The sequence below is a fragment of the Cnephaeus nilssonii genome (genome assembly GCF_951640355.1).
Source record: "Cnephaeus nilssonii genome assembly, chromosome: 20".
In the NCBI taxonomy this organism is placed as follows: Eukaryota; Metazoa; Chordata; class Mammalia; order Chiroptera; family Vespertilionidae; genus Cnephaeus; species Cnephaeus nilssonii.
In genome coordinates, this window is record NC_137091.1 from 3,225,782 (window position 1) to 3,250,651 (window position 24,870).

A 24,870-nucleotide genomic window follows, 5' to 3' on the forward strand; every position below is an offset into this window, starting at 1 on the left:
GACGGAATAGCAGTGCCCCCAGACTGAGGGAATGCCGCGAGCTAACGTTTCAGGTGGCTTTGTAGCAAATCAGGTTTTAAACAGAAAGTTTTAGAGTCGATCCTGAGTAGTTTAATTAGCAAATGGTACCCTTAATTCTTAAAGTAAGTCAGGTTAAGGAAAACAAAATCTTATGTCTAGCGTAAAGGCACCACGTTTTGAGAAAGTATTTAACGTGGGGAATGCGTATCTTGTACTCAGTAATTACTATTAGGGCACTCGATTCAGATTTACAAATGAAGCCAGCCGAGAATTCTTGTAGAAATTCATGTTATAGACAAACAACAACAAAAAAAGGTAACAGTTTTCCATCAGATCCAGCCATTATTTTAAAGTACTATCAAATCAGTAGGGAAAAAAATCACTGTACGTGAAGCGTAAGGAAGAGAATGTGCTCAGTTTTTGCTCTTTTTAATCAGCGTAAACTATTCCTTGCAAAACCCTGACCAGTCTATGAATATGCAATAGCTCTTATTACGATGCATTAGAAAACTCAAGTGTCATTAGATAATGAAAGTGACCAGAGGTATTTCCTGGTGCTTCAATTAATACCCTGGTGGTTCAACTGTAATGACCAAACTCAATTGGAGTCAAGCTCAGATGTGAATTGTACTTAAGGGCCTCAGAGTCACTTCTTAGTGGATTGGTTTTTGAAGCACAAAAGCACTAAATTAAAATAATGGTTTTGTCTGGGAGTTTTTTGCGTTGATTACCAAAGTGGGTGCTCCCTCAAACTCAAGCATTAGCACTGAGCACCGTGGGGCACTAGTACCTTCCACCCTTGCCCTGTGCCTGGCACAGAGTTGGCACCAGTAAATGCCCTGAGTAAGTACATGAAGAGTATTAAATACTTATTAAATGAATGAGACTTGAGATCTTAATGTCAGCAGGCTTGCCTTGACTTGAGGTCATTGTGCTAAACTCAATCATGCTTTTAATGAAAAAAAAAAAAATCTTGCCCTAGCCCAGTGGTCGGCAAACTGCAGCTCACGAGCCACACGCGGCTCTTTGGCCCCTTGAGTGTGGCTCTTCCACAAAATCCCACGGCCTGGGAGAGTCTATTTTGAAGAAGTGGCGTTAGAAGAAGTTTAAGTTTAAAAAATTTGGCTCTCAAAAGAAATTTCAATTGTTGTACTGTTGATATTTGGCTCTGTTGACTAATGAGTTTGCTGACCACTGCCATAGTTGGTTTGGCTTGGTGGATAGAGCATTGGCCTGCGGACTGAAGGGCCCTGGGTTTGATTCCAGTCAAGGGCACATGCCCCAGTTGCGGGCTGGATCCTCAGTGGGGGGTGTGGGAAGGCAGCCAATCAATGATTCTCTCTCATCATTGATGTTTCTCTCTCTCTCTCTCTCTCTCCTTCCCTCTCTGAAATCGATAAAAATATATTTTAAAAAAATCTTAAAGGTGAATACAATAATACTTTTCATTTTGCAAATTTCTAAATAATGTCCATATTTTTTTTACTTAATTTTGTTTACTTTTGTTACATCTGCTTCCCCTACCTACAATATAAGCTCCTGAGGGCAAGGCATTTCTGTCTGTTTTGTTCACTGCTCTAGCTCTAGCCTTTAGAACACTGCCTGGCACTAATAAATGCTCAATAAATAGGTATTAAGTGAACGAATGTAGATAAAATGATGGGTGTAAGCACTGAGTGGAATACTTCTGACTTCATCCAGAGAAAGGCATTTTGGGAAAGACATGGAAAGTATCAAATGTTATAACCAGAGAAAGATGGGGCATTTCTGAATTCCCAGGAATATAGCAAGATCATGTTTGGTCTACTCATGTACGTGTTGCCTCATTCTGAAGAGACCCCTGTTCTCGACTCATCCTAAAACGGTCTTTTTGTCTCTTGGCATCACACTCTTTTTGTCTCTTGGCGTGTGCCCTTGACTGGAATCGAACCTGGAACGCTTCAGTCCATAGGCCGACACTATCCACTGAGCCAAACAAGCTAGGGCTCAATCCTTTTTATACCATATGAATTTTATGGTCAACTTGTCACCTTCTGAAAAAGACCTATTGGAATTTTTATTGAAATTTTATTGAATTTATTGATTCATTTAACAATGATTGTTACTTTTGTAATGTTGAGACCTTCCCCAAGCACCTTCTGAATTTATTTAAATATCATCTTATAATCTTCTGTAAAGTTTTATAGTTTTCCTTGTAAAGGTCTTGAACACTTTTGGATATACTTAACCTCAGGTACTTTATCATGAGAGGTTTTTTTTTTCAATTACATATTTGATAGTTTGTCACTGGTATATAGGTTCTTAACTGCATTTGCTATATTGATCTTGTAATCTAGTAACCTTACTGCACTTTCTTATAGTGTATCAATTCTTTTAGATTTTTTATATAGACAATTATATTATACACTAGTGGCCCTGCGCACGAATCTGTGCGCCAGTAGCTCTCTGCGGGGCCTGGCTGCTCCGCGCCCACTGCCTAGAGGCTCTCTGCAGCCCAGAGGCCCATCTGTGGCCGGGTACGGAACGCTTGCCTCATCGCCGCGGCAACGAAGCAAGCATTCCGCCAGGCCGCTCACGCTGCCCGCTCTCAGCAGCCACCCCATCCGCCCCCACGCCCCGCTCAGGACTGGGGGACTCCGGTGGGGCTGAGAGGACTGGGTGCCGCCATCTTGTGGCTATGGGCACCGCCATAGTTGTGATGGAGTGACAGTTAATTTGCATATTACCATTTTATTATATAGGATATGCATAATGTAATTTTATTTCTGCTTCTCAAATCCTCTTACTTCATCTTTTTTATTCTATTACACTTTCTAAGACATCCAGAACAATGTTGAATAAGAATGGTAATGGAGGTCATTGTGCCTTTATACTGTTTATCAAGGTAAAGACATTCCTTTCAATTTCCAGTTTATATGACTTTGGTCATGAATAAGAGTTGGGTTGAATTGGAAAATATAGAAACTGCCTAAATATTCCATAATTATAAATTAAATAATGGTAAACTAAATTATAATGCATACATTAGGTAGCTAATGAGAAAATTTAGTAAAAAAACAAACCCTTAAAATAAAAGTATATATTAGATATATGCTATTCACATGAACATATGCCAAAGCAAAAGTGAATACACAAAAATAGTTGCTGTAGGTTGATTTCACCTTCTCCCTCCCTCAACCTTTCTATAACGATATGGCATTATTTTGATTATAAAATAGTTTCTTTAAAACTCTTCACCATATCAATCTGGGTACCAATTCCAAATATGAGGTCAGAGATAGCATCCACGTAAATGTGTCCCTGCCGTTGAGTACTTCTCACAGGCAGACGCCCATTTCAGGGCAGTAGCTGGTAACAAACTCCTTCGTCACTTTGAGTCCTGGCGTGTTCTCTCTGTCGCAGTTGAGTTCGGAGAATTGAAATTTATGTGCTGCTGGGAGTCCTGGCTCAGATGCCCCCGACTGTGTCTCTCGTTTTCCTCTGAAACACAGTTAAGACTTGGGCATCGAGGATTGCCAATTAGGAATTACGAAGTGCTTTTCCATTCTACATTGTGGCTTTTTGAGTTTATTTATTTATTTATTAAAAAATCACACAACAGTTTGCAAAGCATGGGTCATCCATAAATTAGCCGGGGACATTTGTTTTAAAGTTTTTGGCTTTTGCCAAATAAAAGACAAGTTTGCATTCCTAAGAAATGAGTGAATGCCTACGCGTTTGCTAACCATAGCGATGTCTTACAAGGGCAGAGAGGGGCCCTCCTCACCTGGGTTGGGGCTCGAGCTTGGTGTTCAGGAAAGCCGTACACGGGCAGCGCCAGGATGGGCAGCGTAGGTGCATCCTTGGATTGGTTTCCCTTTGGTTTCCCAGTTTTATAGCTTCCTTCTTCCTGGTGTCCAATCACGTTTCTCTGCAGACTCAACGGTGCCCCCTCCCTGTTAAATGTCCCACACACCAGCCTTCTCTCCCTGAATTAAACAACAGGACAGCGGGGACAGTAAAAACGGACGAAGGGGAGACCTTTCTAACATTTCTGGATTTTTGGCTCTCCGTGGCCTGGTCGGAGTTCTTGTTTCTAAGGTACATCTTGGGTTAGTATAACCCTAGATGATTCAGTCAGACCCTAATCCTGAAGCACAGTGATCGCCATCAACGCTTTTCTGTTTCCATTTACTCTGCAAGGCCGAAAGATGCAGCTGGCTTATGAGTTTATTCTGCCATGTATCACCGCAGGCGGGTCAGCGGGCCGGCGGATGGATGGGCAGCGCTCACCTCCCCATTTATTACTCTTGTCAACTCGGAAGGGATTTTTTTTTTTAACCTGGTGAAAGGCCCATCAGCAATGAATCAGTGAAGTGAAGACGACAGTTGATTTGTGAATTTAGATTCTATAAAGTGACTCCGCTTTGGTGGGCTGTGTAGATAAAGCAACTGTCATGATACGGTGGCAAGTGCAATTCCACAAAACCGAATTTATTGCGCATTTGAGGAAATCATCCCATTTTAAAATGCCATAAATTCTAAACTGTATATTACTTAGTCCCATGAATTTTGATTTATATTTTGAATATTGTTAATGGGATGCTAAATAGCCTAGGTTGGGAGTTATGAGTTTATGCATTTCTTCTCGCGGGCTATTGTGACTTGGCACAGGATATATTGGCCATTCTCGGGATTTTATTTGTGGGGGCGGGAGGGCGGGAGGCAGCCTGTGGGGAATGGCATGGAGGCTGCTTATCAAGAAAGGCTGCAACCTCTCCTCCTCTCGGGGCCTCACAAGGCTGCACGGAGCTCAGGGAAGGGCTTGCTGCACCAGCTCAGACAGGGTTGAGATTGCCCTGGAAGGGAGCACAGAATCCCCACTCCCCAGGGGGCTCCACCCCCAGTAGCCACCCTCAGAGTGCCCTACACTTCCTGTAACCCTCATGGATGCAGTAGGGAACGATTTCAGTGATGACTTATTTGCAAGCTGTCCCCACCCAAGGGCCCCGGCTCCTGGCCCACAGCTGGGGCTGCCCAGGGCCCGGCAAGCAGGAGGCCCACCAGTAGTGAAGAAGACAAACCATCTCTGTTTCCCAGAATGCTTCAGGCCATCGCCTTTTCTGGTTAATTCAGTGTTCTCTTTACCTGATAGTGTCAAAAGAAAACCTTTCACACTTCAACTCTGGCTGCTAAAGCAAGTAAGAAAAGGTGTGCTTTGGCCGGCCGGAGTGGCTCAGGGGTTGGCGTTTCATCCCATGCACCGAAAGGTTGCCGGTTTGATTCCAGGTCAGGGCACATGTCCAGGTTGCATGTTAGATCCCCAGTTGGGGCACATATGGAAGGCAACCGATAAATGTTTTTCTCTCTCATCGATGTTTCTCTCTCCCCCCGCCCCTCTCTCTCTTTGATCACAAAAGACCTGTAATTGAAAATGGACAGCTCTGCGGAGTCCCTGCTGGGCAGCGGCCTCCAACAGCATTGCCCGCCAGGGGTGGAGAGACAGCTGGGTTGAAAGTTGGAGTGCAAAGCAGGAAACCTCCCCGTTCCTCTGTGAGACCTCCCCTGGCACCTGGCCCGGTGCAGAGCGGGTCCAGAAACCGCCAGGTGACTTGGTCAGGATGTTCCTAACCCTCCAGGGAGCCGCTGGTCTTGCATGAAGAGAAACTTCCCATCAGTTGAGGAATTCAGCCGAGCAGGTTGAATAGCACATGCGTGCCTGGTGGGGCCATGGAGGTCCCAACTCCCTCTGCGTACTTTAATCACAGCGGCAGTTGGGGCATTGGTGGAGTTTGCATGATACCCGCTAGGAAGGTTTCAAGGTCTCTGTGTCCGGTGAAACCTTATAACTTTCAGGACCTGAGCCCTCTCAGGCCCCAAAGTCTCCAAGTAAATGTGCTGTCCTCTGTATTTTTATTGTGGTTTCGCTTCCCCTGGGGCATATAGAATCAGAGAAATGCACGTAGGCTGTAAAACAAGGATGGGGATTCTCTGACACCGGCTCTGACCATCACACCCGCCAGGCTTCAGTGCACGAAGAATGTGCTTGCATCTGTGGCTGCGCTGCCTGTGACCTTAGCTGGATAAGCACCTCCCTGCAGTCCCTCCAGGTGGCCTGGGCTGTGTTTGAAAGTGAGGGTCGAGAATGGGGAGGAGGGGAGGATCAGAGAGACAGGGAGAGGCACTCACACCCAGGGACCGAGAAAGACAGAGGGACAGAGAAACTGGAGAGAGAGGAGGCAGAAGTTGCATCCTTTTTCTGACCAGCATCAGAAGAGCCGCTCGGACCCATCCCATTCATGAAGTCGGGCCCACATTCCAGGGGGGGATTTAGGCTCCGTTGGAAGGGGGAGTGTCAAAGACCGTGCGGACCTATGTTGAAACCACCACATCGGGTCTTCGTGGGGAGCAACCTCGCTCCTGTTGGGGTGAGCTCTGCTTCCGGGGGGTGCCCAAGACCGTGCAGAAGCCAAGGAGCCTCCTGCGGAAGCAGCCCGGAGCAGTGGGGTTTGGCAGACCACCTTCCCTCAACGGCAGGCGCCCATCGCATCTCCTGTAGCGCCATTCTCCTGTGATGGGGCCTGGAGGGAAAAGTTCACAAGCGAGTTGAGGCCTCCTTGGGCATTTCAAATGCCATCGAGCCCTTTCAGGAGCATTGCTGTAGAGGGAACATGAGGGACCTCTGTTGCTGTACCAGCTTGCAAGGTCTCTGCCTCCTTTGTTTTTGTGCTTGGCAGGCTCTATTCATCCTTTAAGGCCCATACTTCCAACCCATCTCTTCTCTTGAATAGTCCCGGGTCGCCCAGGTTGAGTTGATTCCTCCTGCCCCTCTGTTTTTCACCAGCCCGTCATTATTATGGCCACCGTGGCACAGAGAATCTGTCATCTTGTCGTCTAGGTGGTGGGTTCCCCAGCGTGGTAACCCTGCCACAAACAGCATCTGAAAGGTGCTGGGTGTTCATGGTCCATAAATGCTGGCTCGTAGGAGTTCGGGAAAATGGGCCCTGGTTTTAGGCTAGCAGCAACAACAGGATGTGTGCAAGCTTCATGTCATGAGATCCTATAAGAGAAGGGTTTTGTGTTAAATAAGTTTGAAAAACATCTACTTATTCTCATTTTCCTCTTGGAAGCTCATAGTGCGTATCAACACTCAAATGGTGTTGAGTGTATAGAGCTTAAAAAATGTGAGCTTTGGGGCCCACTTGGATTTTAATTCCGGCCACACCCTCGTGCAAATCACGAAACACATGGGCCTCATTTTCTTTGAGCATAAAATGGAAGTGATATGAATTTCTACCTCATAGAGATATTAATGCCGAGATAATTAATGAACGGAAGTCATGAAATGCACGTAGAGATATTAGGAAGTCAATAACAGTTGGGTAATATGGTTATCACAAAAGGCTCTGAGAAGTCCTGCAACAAATCATCACAGTAATTTTTAAACTTATTTGATAGTCGAATTGTTTTGTTCACCTCACACTCATCTGCACCCACATTTTGGGAAATATGGCTGGAGAAGATTTGATGGTGTTGGCCATGCGTCTCTGCAAATTAGGTGATGTTTTAGAGCTAGAAAAATGCAAAGCTAGCATAACTCCTGGAGGGTTGTTCAGGGATGAAGCTAGCATGAGTGGTCCATGAAAGAGCAGTGGACACATTTTTCTCGTTAGAATCTCTAACTGATGGCTGCTGTCCTTTGGGGGAATCCCTAAGTTTGATGCAACTATTCCTGATGTATTGGACTACATGTTCTCAGTAGCCATCAATGTGAAGGAAGGAATACAAGTGTGTGGGTGCTGATCTCGCCGAGCCTAGCTGATGCCTTCTTGCCAATGCTAGGCAATGGCTTCTGCTGTCCTTGCCTATGTACCCGGGAAGAGAGCATGAGAAACCTCTGTCCTGGTAGGGAGTTATGGCTCCTTGTTACAGAAAGGTTGGCATTCACTGCTTGCCAGGCTGCTTATGAGTTTGTTAGCTCCTCATGAGGACGTAAGGCTGTTAGGGAATTCCTGAACCCCAGGGTAGGTCGGGGCCCAAGGTGGCTGCTTAAATAACTGTGGATATCTGAGTCTGGAGTTGAGTCAAATAACGTGGTTTTAACATTTTTCCATTTTCTGGTAATATGTCATTTTGATCTTTCTTCAGAAAGTAGCTGGGTCCCCATTCCCAGGCCAGGTAAGCTTAGGTAATGCCAACTCTACCTCCGGCTACAGAAGTGGGCACATGACCCATGCCTGGCCAATCAAAACATGCCATTCTACTTCAGAAATGAGCACGTGACCTAAGCTGGGCCAATGAGGGCCCTGGGTGGAGCTATTGGAAGAAAGCCTGATTGGCTGTACCCAATGGGGCCAGGGCAAGGGCTGTGTTTGTCCAGGGAAACTTAGACACCAAACTTGTTGACACAGGCCCTTTGATAAAAAGTAGGGGCCTGGCCACTGTGGCTCAGTGGTTGAGCACCCATCTATGAACCAGGAGGTCACAGTTCGATTCCCGATCAGGGCACATGCCAGGTTGTGGGCTTGATCCCCAGTGGTGGGAGGTGGTGCAGGAGGCAGCTGATCAATGATTCTGTCTCATCATTGATATTTCTCTCTCTCTCTCTCTCCCTCTCCCTTCCTCTCTGAAATCAATACAAATATATTTTTTAAAGTGGGGAAAGGGAAAATTTGCAGTTACATATATTACAGTTCCTCTCAGGAGTAAGAATTAATGCCACAATGACTGTGTTTTTATTGAGTACTTACTATGTGCTATGCTCCTGTGTCCTCGGTCTAACACACATCACTTACGATTTGAATCTCGGGAAGTCAGGATGCATCTCTCAATGAATGGCTTCTTACAATTGCTTCCAGTCACACAGTGGTCACGACCCTGTTGTCATTGCCTCAACCGACGTGTTCCACTCCCATTTTTTAGGAAAGCCAAGGGTGACATATGGTGAAAATCTGTCCAAAAATATCTTCCCCAAACTTTTCCAACACAAATTGCAACCGATCAGAAAGCTTCGGGCTATCATTTCATCACCAGTGTTGCTTTCTTTCAATCTTGCCAGCGATGGCATCACAGCTCCTACGAAACAGAGGATTCCCTTGTTTAATGTTGGGGTCAGTACTATTTTGCAATTAAGGAAACCAGTGCTTGGGGGAGATAGCTAACCAGCCAGATCCACCACCACGTTCCAACCGCTGAACAGAGAGTTTCAAGCACGTGACACGGGGTCAAATAAGATCAGTTTAAAACTCGAATCATAAACAGACGTCAGCGTTTTGAGTGGAGATTTCTCGTGGGCGGTCAGAGGCAGAGGTCGTCTTTTCTTACGCCTTTATTGAAGAAGAAATGTTTTTCTTCTGTCCTGCCCCAAATCCAAACCTTCCCTGGTGTTGCCGCGTTGAGTTAAGGCCATCTCGCTGCAGTAGCATCATGAAAACGTTACTTGTAATCTCCGGGATTAGATGAAAGCTGAGTTCCCCGTCTGTTTCTCTCCCAGAAAATTGATACCAGGGACTTGCCGGGCTGAAAGCGACCAGCGGGCTTCAGGCAACCAAGGACCTGGTTGCAACGGTGTGGCAACAATTAGAACATGATTTCCTTTGGGAAGATGTCCCTCAGCTTTTCTCCGCCAGACGTCCAAGTTGTTTGGACAATTTTTCCACACGATCGGCAACCCCACCCTCTCCCCCCCAACCCGCCCCCAAAACCTCCACCACTTTTTATAAATTAGAACCATCCAATTTGGCTTCAGAGTTTGCTTTGGGGGGAGGGGAAGTTTTCATTCTGGAATAAATCGTTCTGTGCAAAGAAGGGTCTTCGTGCAGACACGGCTCACTGATGGAGCGGAGGCAAATGGGGGCACGGCCAGGCTTTCCTTGGGAGGCGGCTTTGAAAACTGGCTTTCATGTGAATATCAGACGCTTTATTGCCTTGACTCGAGTGACCTCATCTACCAGAATGAAGTCATCCAGCCCGCCAGGGAAGACAGACCTTCCTCCCAGAGAATCAATCAGGCCCATCAAGGACCCTGCTTACCCCCTTATCTGCCTTCAGTGGGGGGGGGGGGGGCGTGCAGTTATAGAGCTTCAGGCCCCAGGGAGCCCCCCACAACCCCGTTCTGCCCGGTCCACTAAGTCACAAGGGACCTCGAAGGCTCCCCAGGCACGGACCTGCTACCGGGTCAGCACAGCTTGACATCTTTTCTGACTTGGGGGACGGCTTTGAATGGAGGCATTTCTGGAGAACAAAACCACTGCTTTCCAGCGAACTTTGGGCTTTCTTCTTGTTATTAAACCATTAACTCCTGCCAGATAGGAATGCCAGGCGCGTCACCGCTAGCACAGCCCATAAACAGTCCAATTAGGAAACCAATTAAAGCGAGAAAGAGGCCTGCTGGATCCCCGGGAGTCCAGGCAGGGCTGCCTCTTCCTTGTCAACCCGTGAAAGGTTTTTATTGCTTCGGCTGAAGAGGGAAGGCGCTGCCTGGGGCTGAGCTGTAGTCAAGGGGGCGCGGGGGGGTGGTGGTGGGGGAAGCCCTGGCCGGCTCAGAGATGCTTTTTTGTTTGTTTGCTTTTATTTTTGTTCTGAAGATGCTTGGTAAGACCATCAGGTGCGTGTTGGAGGAGGAGGCCGTTTTGCTTGGCTGATTGAGAGCAAGATATAGAAATGACAAAGGTGAGACACTGTCCCGTGAAGTTTATTCTCTTACTAGAGGCCTGGTGCATGAAATTCGTGCACGGTGTGTGTGTGTGTGTGTGTGTGTGTGTGTCCCTCAGCCCAGCCTGCACCCTCTCCAATCTGGGACCCCTCTAGGGATGTCCAATTGCCCGTTTAGGCCCAATCCCAGTGTGATCATAGTAATTATCCCATAGTAACAACCCTCCAAGAGTTATTACTTGGCATCATAGTAATTATCAGATCCCACAGACAAATGCCCAGTGGGATGGGGCCTAAACGGGCAGTCAGACATCCGTCTCACAATCCAGGACTGCTGGCTCCCAACTGCTTGCCTGCCTGCCTGCCTGCCTGATTGCCCCTAACTGCCCTCCCCTGCAGGCCTGGTCACCCCTAACTGCCCTCCCTTGCAGGCCTGTTCCCTCCCAACTGCCCTCCCCTGCCGGCCATCTTGTGTCCACATGGGGGCAGCCATCTTGTGTTGGAGTGATGGTCAATTTGCATATTACTCTTTTATTAGATAGGATTGTCACAGAAGCTCCTGTGAACGTGGACGTGGACAGAAAGTTGGTTTTTCCCTAGAAAACGGTCCACCTGCTGTGCATTCCTGGAGGTCTCTCATGTATGTTCGATGGTGATGGCGATGGTGATGGCGGGAACCTTCCCCAAGGCATCCCTCTGAGTGGCTGGAGGATCCTCAGGCCACCAAGGAAGAAGCTGACCTTGGCTAAGGCCACACACCTCTTCATTCATCTGCCCAAGAGACATTTGGTAGTGGCCGACTCTGCAGTAGACACTGCTGGGCCCTGCAGACCTGAGGGGCAAATAGGACATGGTCCTGCTCCCCGCCCCCAACCTCCCAACATGCAGCTCAGGGACACACTTGGGCATTTCTCCTGGGCTCCACAGCACCTCAGACATGCCTCTAGTTTTAACCTCTAGCCTTAAACCCAACCCCAGTGTCATGGCACACAGTAGGAGCTCAAACAGGGGGATGGTAGATGTGTCCAGACTCAAGCCCCTGCCCGTCCCACCTGACCTACAGCATTTCATCAAGAGTCCTTGAAGGAATAGGAGAGCTACTGATTCCTTTTCCTAAAATGGAAGCGCCGAAACCGGTTTGGCTCAGTGGATAGAGCGTCGGCCTGCAGACTCAAGGGTCCCAGGTTCGATTCCGGTCAAGGGCATGTGCCTTGGTTGTGGGCACATCCCCAGTGGGGGGTGTGCAAGAGGCAGCTGGTCGATGTTTCTCTCTCATCGATGTTTCTAACTCTCTATCCTTCTCTCTTCCTCTCTGTAAAAAATCAATAAAATATATTTAAAAAATAAAAAAATAAAATGGAAGCGTGCTTATGCATGCATGCATGTGTGTGAGGGAGATAGAATTAAGGAATTGAGTATTCCCTGTCCTCTAAGGGGATCAGGGCCTCTATTAATTATTGAGGCCCCTCAGAACTCCACTAGTAAAGTTGACCTTGTTCCTTGCTGCTCTTGTGGTCCTTGACCCCTGGCCCATGTTACTTACATTTTAAACTAGATGGTGGCTTCCGGACTAGGATTTGAGTCGTCTGTAACTTTCGCCGTCGTTGGGTTTCATCAGTGAAGTCACTTGGGCAAGTTGCTTCATCTTCTGTAGCCTCCACTCTCTCCTCTGGAAACCACACATGACAATAGCACCTGAGCCAGGTAGCTGGAGGCCGGGATGAGTTCATGGACGCACCGTGCTTAGGACAGGGCCCAGCAGGGGGAGTGTGACGTTTTTGTTCGGTGGCGCTTGCTTGTGCTGTTTGCTTTCTCCTGGCAAGGCGAGACCTGAGGCGAGCAAGGCTGCCCCTGTCTGGGATGCTGATAGCCACAGCAGCTGGAAGCAGCTCCAAGTGCTCCTGGCATCCGTGCGCGGATCCCCTGTAAGGTGGGTTGCCGTGATTGGGCATCTGGTATGTAGCGAGGGCTGTACTTTGTGCTTTCACCTGCCCTGTCTCATTTAATAAACTGGCCGGCGTGGTTTATATTTCCAGAGGCTGGGAGCCCACTAACACTGTAAGACAGTTGGTTGCTACTCAGAAGGGTCAAGCGGATGAACTAATGATGCTTGAATCTCAGCTCTACAGCTGTATGACCTTGGATCAGTTACTTAAACACTCTCTGCCTCACTTTCTCTGTCCATACAATGGGGGAGGGGGGGTAACAGTAGTCCCCACTTTTTCTGAGTGTCGGCTGTGTATAAGCCTTATGTAAGACTGTGATAAATAAATCCCACTTTTACGATAACTCAATGTGAGAAGTTCTCTCTGCTGCTGTCTAAAACCCACATCTGCCCCTCACTGGAGTCACGCAAGGGTCCCTGAGTTTGGAACGTCCTGAGTTTTGTCAGTGAGGCCATTTCCTGCCACGCCGTCTTAGGAAGTGACTTCTGCTGTCTGAGCCTGTCCTTCCTCATCACAACATGCATCCTCCACAGTTCAGCTACGCATCCAGAAGCTCATCTCAAATTCAGGGGCAACAGACTCCCCCCGGCCAGGCTCATGCTGACTGACCCCATAACTCACACTAAGTGGGACCTGTATGTCAGGCGGAATCCCAACCTGTCACTCCCCAAAGATCAGGGATGCAGCCAGGAAGCCTGGAAACTCTGGAATGATCCAGAACAGCCAGGATGATCTTCCCGAAGCGCAGATTTGATGACGGCCGTCCGCAGTGAAATCGCGGGTCATGAGCTTCCCTTTCTCCTGCCTCACTCCCCTTCCCTCCCTTCTCTCCAGCCCACGCTGAGCGATATGCACTGGCTTCGTTTGCCATGTGCTGTCCACCACAGTGCTTCTCAAATGGGGGTGATTTTGCACATACACACACATCCCAGGAATATTTCCTGTGGCCTGGATGGGCTGGGCCTTCTCCTCCTCTGGACCAACCCCATTTCTACCTCCTCCTCTCAGTGTTTCCACAGTTCCAAGCTGGCCCCCCTCCTTTGCTCGACCAATTCTTTTGTTAGATACGCTCATACCATCGGCATCAAACCCAGTTTTTTCTATCCCTTACCCCAACCCTGATGAGAACTGCCTTTCAAGGAGGCATTTTTACAAATTTCATTTACCTAAGAGTGTCCCACTCTTCCTATTATTTAATTAATATTTTCTTTCAACTTAACTCATATTTTTACCCAAATTAATTTATTTACAACAAGACTACATTAGTCTCGGGTAGATAAATAGATAGACAGATGTCAATCATTGGTTTCTTTGGGGTTTCTAGGAAACCATCTTAATATTTAAAAAAAATAATCAAGCATTTATGCTGCCTTTTCTCTCTGACCTATATCTCAGGGAATCCATACAGTTGATGGAGGAAAGTTTTTCTTTGCAGAAATTTTCTAGCTAAGAAATGAAGAAGGGAAGTGGGAAGTGGGACGTCACTATTGTGCAGGCTCTAACGAATCCATGGATGTAGGCAGTGAACGTCAACGCTCAGTGAAGTCATGGAAAGAGAAACAGACATTACACACCTCCCACTGGAAGAAGACAACGCTATCAATGAAATAACCTCGCAGACACAGATTGAACTTGAACCTGATCAAGCCTCTAGACCTAACCACCAATGAACAAGGCATGCAAGGCACAGAGGAGCATGTTCAATGACCCGCAGGATGCAATCAGCAAATCTAGACTGTGAAAGACTCTACAAAGCACATGACCTGGCTTCCTTAACACAACCACCCCCCCCCCCTTCAAATTGCAAGATAGAAAAGAAGAGAGATGGAAGGAAAACATAACAACATAGAAAAGTATAAAGTGTGGGCCTCCTTTGGATCCCAGTTCAAACAAATGGGATAAATGTGAACGCTTGTCCGGATATGTGATATTGACTATGTTAATTTTTCAGATGCGACGATGATGCTATGCTTGTGTTGTTTAAAGTTCTTGTATTTCAGAGAAACACACAAATATTTCAGATGACATGATGTGCTTTGAAGTCACTGGGCATGAGGAGGCAGTGGGCAGCGGGTAGAGAGGATTGCAGCCATGCCCAAGTGCAGGTGGGTGTTGAAGCTGAGAACAGACCCAGTCTGTATTCTCTATACTTTTGAATGTGCTTGAAAATGTCTATAAAAAGAGATTTAAAAAGCACCAACATCAGGGTGATATCATGGAATGCTGAGCATGGTTAGTGACAGGGAGAGAAATCAGGGAAGCCTGGCTGAGGAAGTGGCATTCCACGGTGAAGGACAAGGAGCCAGCCGCCTGAGGATACAGGCAAGGAGGATTGCAGGCAAGTTCAATGTCCCCAAGATTACCCATCGCCATCTAAGCAATAATTCTGCCAAGCCTTGTCAAACACCACGTACCCCTTTTCTCAATTACATGATCAGCCACTAGGAGATGTCTAATTAGCAACTGAAAACACACTGCTTTGAAATCGACGCTCCTTTTCCGTAGGGTTCCTTCCCTCCAAATGGAGACGCGCGTGCAAACCTTATGCTTCGGATTAAAATTTCAAGTGTTTTTAAATTTTTGATTAAAATTCTTTTAATTAAAAATATTTAATTGCCTCATTGTCTCCGTCGCCTGCTGCCTGATTCCACCACTGGGATCCATCCGTGCACCTGCTGGAGTCGCACAAGCTGCCAGTTCCAACAGCCACATGTCACTGAAGAAAAGGCAAATGCAGTTTTTTTATGTTTGTGAAATACTGCACCAAGGCACGGAGTGTAAAATAGCCCAGCGCGGTCCCAGCTGAATAGTAAGAGGGTGATTTATTCCCAAGGCTCTGTTTCCATTTTTTGCTGTTTATGATAGCATATCAAAGGAGCTTTTTGATTGAATTACCACCTTGTATTCAGGCTGGGGCCGTGCATTATTACATATGTAAGTATAAATGTGGATGCAAATGAGTTTTCCTAATGAAATGAGAGGCAGTTTATTTTTCCTTGCATAATGGGTGGTTCCCGGGACCAGATTTATTTTCTCAAAGTGAGTACATGCTTATTTTTCAATTTGTCATCCATTCTTAGCATGAGCACCCCAGTAATTCAAATCGCAGATCTTTAAGCTTTCACATGCTAATGTGGATTTTCCCCCCCATTTTTAAACTGAAATCATTTTCCCTGTGATTTATCATCAGAGAATTACCTTCTATAAAATGCTTAAGTGAATGAAGTAATAACGTTAGGCCTATTGGTTAGGAGAGAGCCATTTTCGGCGTCTCAGTTCTAAAATCAACGGTGAGATCCCAGGTTACGTTTTCATTGTATTCATGACACTGCGCTTTAGTCATTACTGAGTTTTGGAATGTCTGGAAGCTCCAAAAGAGCTGAGGTACTTCGAAATGTTGCTGAATTTTATGTCAGGCAATATGAGCGGCTTTGCTTGGCGCTGGTTGCTAGTCTGTTCTCCCCTTACCCGAGCCGGCTGTCCAAGGCTGGCCTTTCTTTCACTCTTCACACCTGGGGATCTTCTGCGGAGCCTTGGGCCGTCTTGGCGTATGAATTGAGCAGCAGTTTCCTTGCCTTGAACGTGGATTGAGGATTTGCTTAGTAAATACTTGCCCAGGGATTGCAGAAGCAGAACCAGACGGAACAAAGGAGAGTGTGGAGGTGAAGGTGGGTAAGCCCCGAGGACAGAGTTTGCCCACCGAGCCTTCGACGGGAAGTGTTGATTGGATATGAATCAGGCTGGGCCCTTTGGGAGCACGATGTGAGTTTAGGGACAATGGCAGCTTTCTTCCCACAGATTAGATACCTCCTAAGAGTAACTGTAATCCTGCCTGTCTATTTATATTTACATATAAAGGATATAAAATAATAAAGATATGTATTGAACTAATACATAACCCATAGGATGTATCCTCCTCATCAGTCATACTCAAACATTATTGAGCGCTGACTGTGTCCAGGCATGATGCTAAGTATCTACCATACATCATCTCATTTCATCTCCACCACAGCCCTGGATGGTGAGAACCCCTGTAATTCCTGTTGTACAGATTCAAACACCAGAGGCCCAGAGAGGTAAAGTGGTTTGGCCAGGGCCACCCAGCTAATAAGTGGAGGGAACCCAGATTTGAAAACCAATGTGTCCTCAGATCATTCTTCCCCTCCCAAGCATTCTACTTCAGCAAGATTTCTCCCGGAGAGGAATGCGTCTTCGCCCAGCATCTGTTGAAGTCCCCATAACCTCCCATCCCGCAGGAGGAAAAAGAGATCGTGTAGCCAGGGGGTGGGTGAGAGGTCAAACTTTTAAAAGCCAGACCGATCTGGGTGAGTTCCAACTCCTGGGCTAGCACTGAAGCTGCATGGTTTTGCATCAGTTGCTTAAAAAAAAACCCACAACAACCTCTGTCTGCCTCAGTTTCCCCCTCTGCAATACGGAGATGCTATAACGCTAACATTGTTATTGTAGAGAATTCATGAAGCAATGCAATGTCCAGCCGGTCAGCACCTGTTGGCCCCAGCTACCCTTGCACGCAAACCGTACACTGGCTGGACTCAGGTGGGAGCGGCCTCTGGGAGCTATTTGAATGGGGGCTCACCATTTGCATTCCTAATTACCCCGCAACCACCTGCCCGCCAGCCCTGGAGGACTTGCCTGGTGATTGATGTGATACCACTTAGAAATCTCTTTGAGGTCTTCCGAAGAAACGTTTTCTGTGCGATCCAGCTGCTGGTGCTCCGGAGTAGAGGAATCTGAAAACATCCCTGAGCCCCTGATACGCTCAGAGGGAGTTGAAAGGGGGATTATCTTTTAAGACCTGAAAATGTTGATGTTTGCAAATATTTCCTAGCTGCCTCTCCTCACATTGCAAATTGACTGCGGAGATAATGGGCAACGGATGACATCATTCCAAATAGCAGCCTTTTAAGTGCAAGAGCTAGAGGAACCACTTAGAGTCATTAGGAAATCCTTAAACAAGTGTTTGCAAAGTGTTGGCTAACCCTGCACGTTTGCCTTTTTTTTAAAAAAAAAACCCTGAAAACCTGATCTTGAGCCATTATCTACCCAAGGGCGCTTGGTTGCATGGGGTGTCGTCAGCACTGACACCGAGGGGGTGGCTGTTGGGAGGAAGTGCTCTCAGACCAATTGTGCAAAGCGGGGCGGGGGCTCGCTGCTCCAGCATCAAGTGCCCATGGTCTTCCCTCGCGCTTCCAGTTCCAAAATGGCCACCCGCCTCTTTCAAAAGTCTGATAAGATATCTTTCTGTTGAAACCGGCCTGGATCCCGCTACGCATCATGGCCACTCACTCAGAAAAGAAGCTGGCTTTATCAGGAGGGTCCTTTGGTCAAGTTAGAGAGGGGGTAGGATGATTGGAAATCCTGTCTTTTGGAGCACAGGTCTGTGCTGAGGTGGGGGGAGCAGGAAGGAGCTAAGCCCAGGGCTGATGTTAAATCTTTTGTTATCTTGATCAAGATGTGGGGACTTCTAGAAACCAATTTTCTTGCTTTGAGGAACACCAAAGATTGATAGATAGATAGGTAGGTAGGAACACCAAAGATTGATTGATTGGTAGATGGCTGGATGGGTGGATGGATGGATAGATAGATGATAGATAGAAAACTCCTTTCTGTTTATAAAAGCAATGTGTTTCCCTTGTAGCAAAGTTAGAAAATATAAAAAAGCAAAAGAAAGCAGGGGGAAATGTCCATGATCCTACCACTAAGTAGAAAGCTTGACTTTTAAAAAATATATTTTTTATTGATTTCAGAGAGGAAGAGAGAGAGAGAGAGAGAGAGAGAGAGAGAGAGAGAGAGAGAGAGGAACATCAATGATGAGAGAGAATCATTGATCGGCTACCTCCTGCATGGGGATCGAACCTGCAACCCAGGCATATGCCCTGACCGGGAATCGAACCGTGATCTCCTGGTTTACAGGTTGAAGTTCAACCACTGAGCCACAGCTGCCGGACTGATTTTTTTTTTCTATGCATTTTTACAGAGTTGAAAAATGCTGGGTAGATGATTTTGTATTCAGAAATTTTCATGTCGTTATTTCATAGGCATTTCCCCAAGCTTTTGCTAATGGCTTCATCCTATTTCACCACAGGGCTGTGCCTTAATGCATATAGCCATTTCCCCAGCTGTGGGCATTCGGCTTGTCTGCAATGTGTCTTTATGATAAATGATGACAGGCTGAACATTTCCCCACCAACCTTTCCAGGTCTTCACCAAGTCCGGCCATGTCCTGAATGAGCAGGTTCAGGCAGCGTCTCCAACCTCTCTTCTAAAATTGAAAATAAGAGCCACATGTTGTCTTGTGACATAGAACATTCTCTTTGAAAGTCACTTGGTTAAGACAAAGGGATCAAATCAGTGAGCCAAAGCCAAAAGTGACAGTCTGCCAACCCGATAGGCCAGGTAGGTAGTCCTTACCTTGTTTTAGAGCCATTGCTGCCGATCTTCAGCAAGGAGCATGGGTACCATTCCCATGGTCAACCGACAAGTCTGTTATTTAAGTAACAATAAGGCTGAGCCTTCCCATCAGCTTCTGAGTGTTCTGTGTAGGCCAGCGGAGACTTCGGCCCTGCCCTGGAGAGCCCTGTGACCATCAGAGGTAGACCAGGAGGTTGTGTGGGGAAATTCAGGCCAAGTCTATAATGTTTGCAGGATGCTTGATGCCCAGTGGCCTGTGTGTGTGGAGGTCCAGGGCAGCCCTGCCGATGGAGGGACTTGGACCACGCCGATGGCTGAGGCCCTGGAAGGTGGTGGCCTCCCTCGTCCTTTCCCTTTCTACCCGAGTGCATTGGCAGAGCTCTTTACAGTTTGGGTCAGGGTCCTTTCCTCCCCTTGACTCCTATCATGAGTCTTTGGGAAGCTCTGGAGAGAACAGTGACCTGGGAGGTACCCAGGATCTGAGCACACCTACGGAAGAGGTTCTGTTGGAAGCTCTCTCCCTCTGTCACTCTTTCTATGGTCTTCGCCCCACCTTACCCCCCTGCTCCCCCCAACTCTTTGCCCCTCTCCTTTCTCTCTTGCCTGAGTATTAGGCCCTATTGCTTCCTGGCTGGAAGCAGTGTGGAAGTTACTCCCTAGATGAGAGACCCAGAAACTCAGTCTCGAGCTTGGCTCATCACAAGGACTGCTGGAAAACAGGGGTCCCTCATCACTCATTCCTTAGGGCAAGTCTTATAATCTTCAAAGAACAGTAATGGGGTTTAATGGAGTTCAACAGAGAGCAGAACCACCTCCAGACATTATCTTTTCAGATTCAAAACTATTTAAATTCCAAGAGAAACAATGCATACAAAGACTCAGGAAGCAAATCTCCAAATAGATTAGAAGTCAAGGATTCAGGTTTTTCTGCTCTGTTATTTATTTATTTTAATAGAGCTCACATTTCACGCGGTCATTTCTTGACACTGTGTCCGACACTTGTGTTTATTTTCAAGCTCCCGGGAAAAGACCCTGTGCCTATGGGGTTTATAAACTCATGTATTCTTGAGTGCTTATTGAGTTGGTTTGTGTGCCAGTGCTATGCCGGTGGCGGGGATGCGAGAACAAACCAAATCAGCCTCCCCCCTCCTCCTTGGGGTGTGCAGGCTCTCGTGGAAGACAGATGTGAGACAAAAGATCCTACGGCATAAATTAGTACAACCCCTGGAGAGCGTTGGGAAGGGAAAGTGGCGGGGGGGGCGGCGAGGGAGGGGTGGCGATTTAGATTTGGGGTGGGGCAGGGCAGTACAAGAAGGAGTGGTCAGAGGAGGCTTCCTTAGGAGATGGTGTTCCAGTTGGTGCCTGAAGGATGGGTGCAGCCCTTAACCAGGCAAAGAACACGAGAGAAATTCCCAGGCGAGCTTTAGTGTGTGCATGGACCCTCAGGAGGGGAGACTTCGGCCAACTGGAGGAGTTCTTCATCCTAAGTGGCTAGAGATGGGGTCAGAGACGGGCAAGCGCCAGATTAGAGAGGTCTCGCCCGGTCCTACAAAGGCACTGAGCGTGATCCTGAGGACAAAGGGAAAACATTGATTGTGTGGTTTAAAACTTTTATTTCTTTTTTTTCCTTTTTATTGAATTTACTGGGCGGACCTTGGTTAATAAAATGATATAGATTTGAGGTGTACAGTTCTAGAATACATCATCTGTGTATCGGATTGTGTGTTCTCCACCCAGGTGCATGATCACATTTGTAATTCAAGATCCCTTGGGCCGTGTCTTGATGGAAGAGGTGAAGGGCACTGGGGACCCCGCTTGGCCAGAGTCCGAATGAAAGAGGGTGGGGTCTCAGATGAAGGTGCTGCGGGTGTCTCCTGGAGAGACAGATAGGGGAGGGAAAGTTTTTACCGGAAGAATTGCCATGTCTTGGGAAGACTGGATGGAGGGGAAGGCTGGTGAGGGAGAGGAAGATGATCAAGGGTGAATTCTGGCTATTTACCTTCAAGCAGCCATTTACATAAAAGGAGAGCTCACAGGCCAGCCTACGTGATGTAGAAGATAAACTCAAGTGAAAGGAACACCACAAGGAATTCCGGTGCCTATCGGAGCCCTCCGACTTGCTCGTTGTTCTGGGAGTATAAGACAGGACCCGGGGAGGGGGTCGGTTCTTGTCCTCAGGAATGCACCAGGATTTAGAGCCCAGGTGTTGCTGCAAGCCCTCCTGGTGTTAACATGACCAGTTGCATCCTGTGTCTTCACACATGGAATACATCGCATCTCTCCTTATGGGGGGCCAACCTGGGTTCACCTCCAAGTTTCTATACGGTTTAATGGCTTTGGATAATGGATAGACATCGTTGGTCCACTCCCAACCCCAAATGAAGGCATGTGTCTGTGTTTTGTCCCAAGTTGAGCTCTGCGATTCACATTCTTCGGCTGGTGACCACGGAGTAAACAATTCCCCGCGAGATGTTTCACCAAGGATTCTCAAGTCATTTCAATGAGTTCTTTAAAAGAAACAGTGTATATATTTTTTTTCAGGAAGTAAATGATGGTATTTGGGCCATTATAAATCATGATGGATTTCCATATTCTCTGCCATAAGGAACCTTTTTTTCCTCTTAGAAAGGAAAATTAAGGTTGCTGTACCATGGGATCACTTTCATTATCTTTAGCATACAAATGATCTCTTAAAAAGATTTTCTCCCTTTACATATGTATAGTATCAATGGTATAATTTACATGGCATCCCTCATATTAACGCTCTGATCCATCATCACGAACAATGCCGGGGCTTTGTGTGAGGGGCTGTCGGACAAATGTTTTAGCACGTGAGAAGAAAATGGTTAGCATTTGAATAGAGAATGGTGCGGGGAGGATTAATAGCCTACTTTGATGGATTAGAATGTAGGGAAATTGCTCAATATTAATATGAAAATGTTTGTGAATTGGTTGCAAGGAGCTGTCAATGGGAAAGGATTATGTCTCCACGACCTTATCAGTTGAGACTTCACTCTTAGCAGAGACTTTTACACAAAAGACTGATGAGGGGTGTGGAAAGGGCTTGGCTCCGGGAGTTGGGACAAAAATCCCCCCATGGAAACATGGGGTTCCCCCATCATGCTGGGTACCCTTTCCATAACATGGTGTGTGTGTGTGTATACACACACACACACACACATACACATACACATACACATACACACTAGAGGCCCATTGCAGGAAGATTCCTGCAAGAATAGGGCTTCCTGCGGCCTTCTCCGCCACCCCGTCTGCTTCCCTTCCTTCTCTGCAGCCCCGCCTGCTTCCCCGTCACCCTGCTTGCTTCTCCGCAGCTTCGCTCCCCTCCCTTCTGCAGCGCTTGGCTTCCTTCTACGCTGTCTTCAGTCTTCGCTCTGCGCCTAGATATGCAAATTAACCATCATCTTGGTTGGGTTAATTTGCATACTCGCTCCTGATTGGCTGGTGGGTGTGGCTTGTGGGCGTAGTGGAGGTACATCAATTTGCATGTTTCTCTTTTATTAGATAGAAGATATATATGTGTGTATATATATATATTATTGATTTCAGAGAGGAAGGGAGAGGTAGCGAGAAACATCAATGATGAGAGAGAATCATTGGTCAGCTGCCTCCTGCAAGCCCTCCACTGGGGATCAAGCCTGCAACCTGGGCATGTGCCCTGACCGGGAATCAAACCCTGACCTCATTGCAAACACCTGCCAGGTACCCCTATGGCACCCTGGACTCGATGAAGCCCAGCTTCCAGGCATAACCCCTGAAAGGAGCTCTGAGACTCTGCCTCCTTCCCCGGCTGTTGGAGGGTCACCAGACGCAGAGCCCAGGGGATGGGAGGGGACGGGACAGGGGGCTGTCTAAGACTGAGCTCCATGCAGCTCTCCATGACGCCTGTGCATGAAATAACAACACTAGGAATCTTCTAGAGGCCCTCGCACCCCTGCAATGCCTCCTTCCCCCCACATCCTCTGCAGGCGAGAGGCCCTAAAGCAGTGATGTCGCTTGATCCTGGCCTGCTACCCAGTGGCTTTGGTCTTGTGTTTCAAGTCACAAATGCCACCCTCGCCACAACTAAGTACTCAGCCCCACAAAATAAACGTACAGCTGCGTGAATATGCAAGTCTGCGTAGGTTTTCGGTGGGGGGTGTCCCAGAACCTCCCAAGACACCCCCCCAGGCCCCAGATTAAACACCCATTTCCACACCAATCTGTGGGATCTCCAAGAATGTTGGCACAGCTCAGAGGAGCACCTTCTCCCTAAAAAAAAGAAACACTTCTTGGACCTACTGGGATCTGATTTGTGAAAACGGGCAGCTGCTGAGATCAGCGAGGGGGCGCCTGACAGAGCGAGCGACGTCTCCCCAGCCCGGCGATGGCACCGAGAAAGCTGACAGTTGGCGAGGCCGGCCCGTGGCGGCCCTGTCCCCCGCGTGCCCCTGGGATTGGCAGCTTCATTACTGCTGTTGTCAGTGTTTGTGGAGGGACGACCCTGCGCCAGCCAGGCCTTCCCCAGGTAGAGATGTTCACTGTAACCTGTTAATTCCCAGGCAAAGACGGAGTCCAGATAGGGGGCTGGCGGTGCTTAACCTGCCACTGTACTTCCCGCTGTCATCCTCCTTGTTTGTGGCTGCTGCGGAGTGTGGCCTGTGTCCTAGCTGTTTTCATCTTGGCCCAAATTTCCCCTCTTTTCTTCTTGGAATAAAAACTTCCCAGGCCTAAAGAATTGAATAATTGAATAATTCCAAGTCCCTATCCACTTCACCCGATCGCACTCTCCGGCAGTGACTGTCACTGCTTTCTGTTGTATCTCCCGGCACGTATTTCTTTGTTTCTAAAGAACATGTTTGTGCAGCCTGTTCGCTGTTTTTAAATCTGGGTGTGGTCGCGTGGTCGGTAGAGCTCCTACTGTCGAATGTGAGGCTCTGGCTCTTCATGCATTTCCCACCTCCGCCCCAACACACACACGTCTGGCAGCTCGCACATGCCTGGCACACACAGGCTCGCTTCCTCCCCCTTCCTCCCAGTAGAGCTGTGACCCCATTTGTGTTTAGTTCAACAGTCAGCACTTGCCTCGCCACCAGCATGTCACGCTTGCCCACAGCTGAGCCACGGATGACACTGCTTTTCCTTCTCAGATAACGTTTTGTTTTCCCTGGCGTTGATGACAGCCTTGCTTTCTACAGACCTCTGTGCTCACCGCCAGGTCCTTGGTGGGAACTGTGAGTCCCCTCTCCACGTTTCTCACCCCTGCTGTTGGGTCAGTGTGCAATTCTTCTGGGAGAGCTCCTCTCTGGACCCTGGCACCGCCCTCCCCTCAGACTGGCTTCCCTGTGTATTTCTTCACCATCGCCCCGTCCCCGTCATCTCCTTGTCTCAGGCTGGGGTCTGTTTCCTGGAGCTCTGTCCTTACCTTTTGGCGGGCGTCACCTAGGAGCTTCTGACGGTGGTTCATGAGATACACATGGTTTGAGATTGAAGACGCCTTTTCCCCTCTCTCACCAACCAAGGTCAGGGACCCTCTCAAAACATCATAGAAATCCCTTGGAGCTTTAGCTGCCCGATTGCTCCATGGGCACCAACATGTGTTTGGAGCCATTGACTTTTCCAGGCTCTCAGGAGCACACCCTTGCAATCGAGTTCTCCCTGGCACTCAGGATTAACAGCAGCCTGCATCGCACAGCCCGTCATGGTCCAGCCACATCTCACCGGGGGAGGCAGGTAGACACCATTGGTCCTGTGTCTGAGGACACGGGCTCACTCAGGACCACGCTGTGCAGAAAGGGGGTCCCGGACAGAGGGTTCTGAGCCCTGGTGAGGGCCAGAG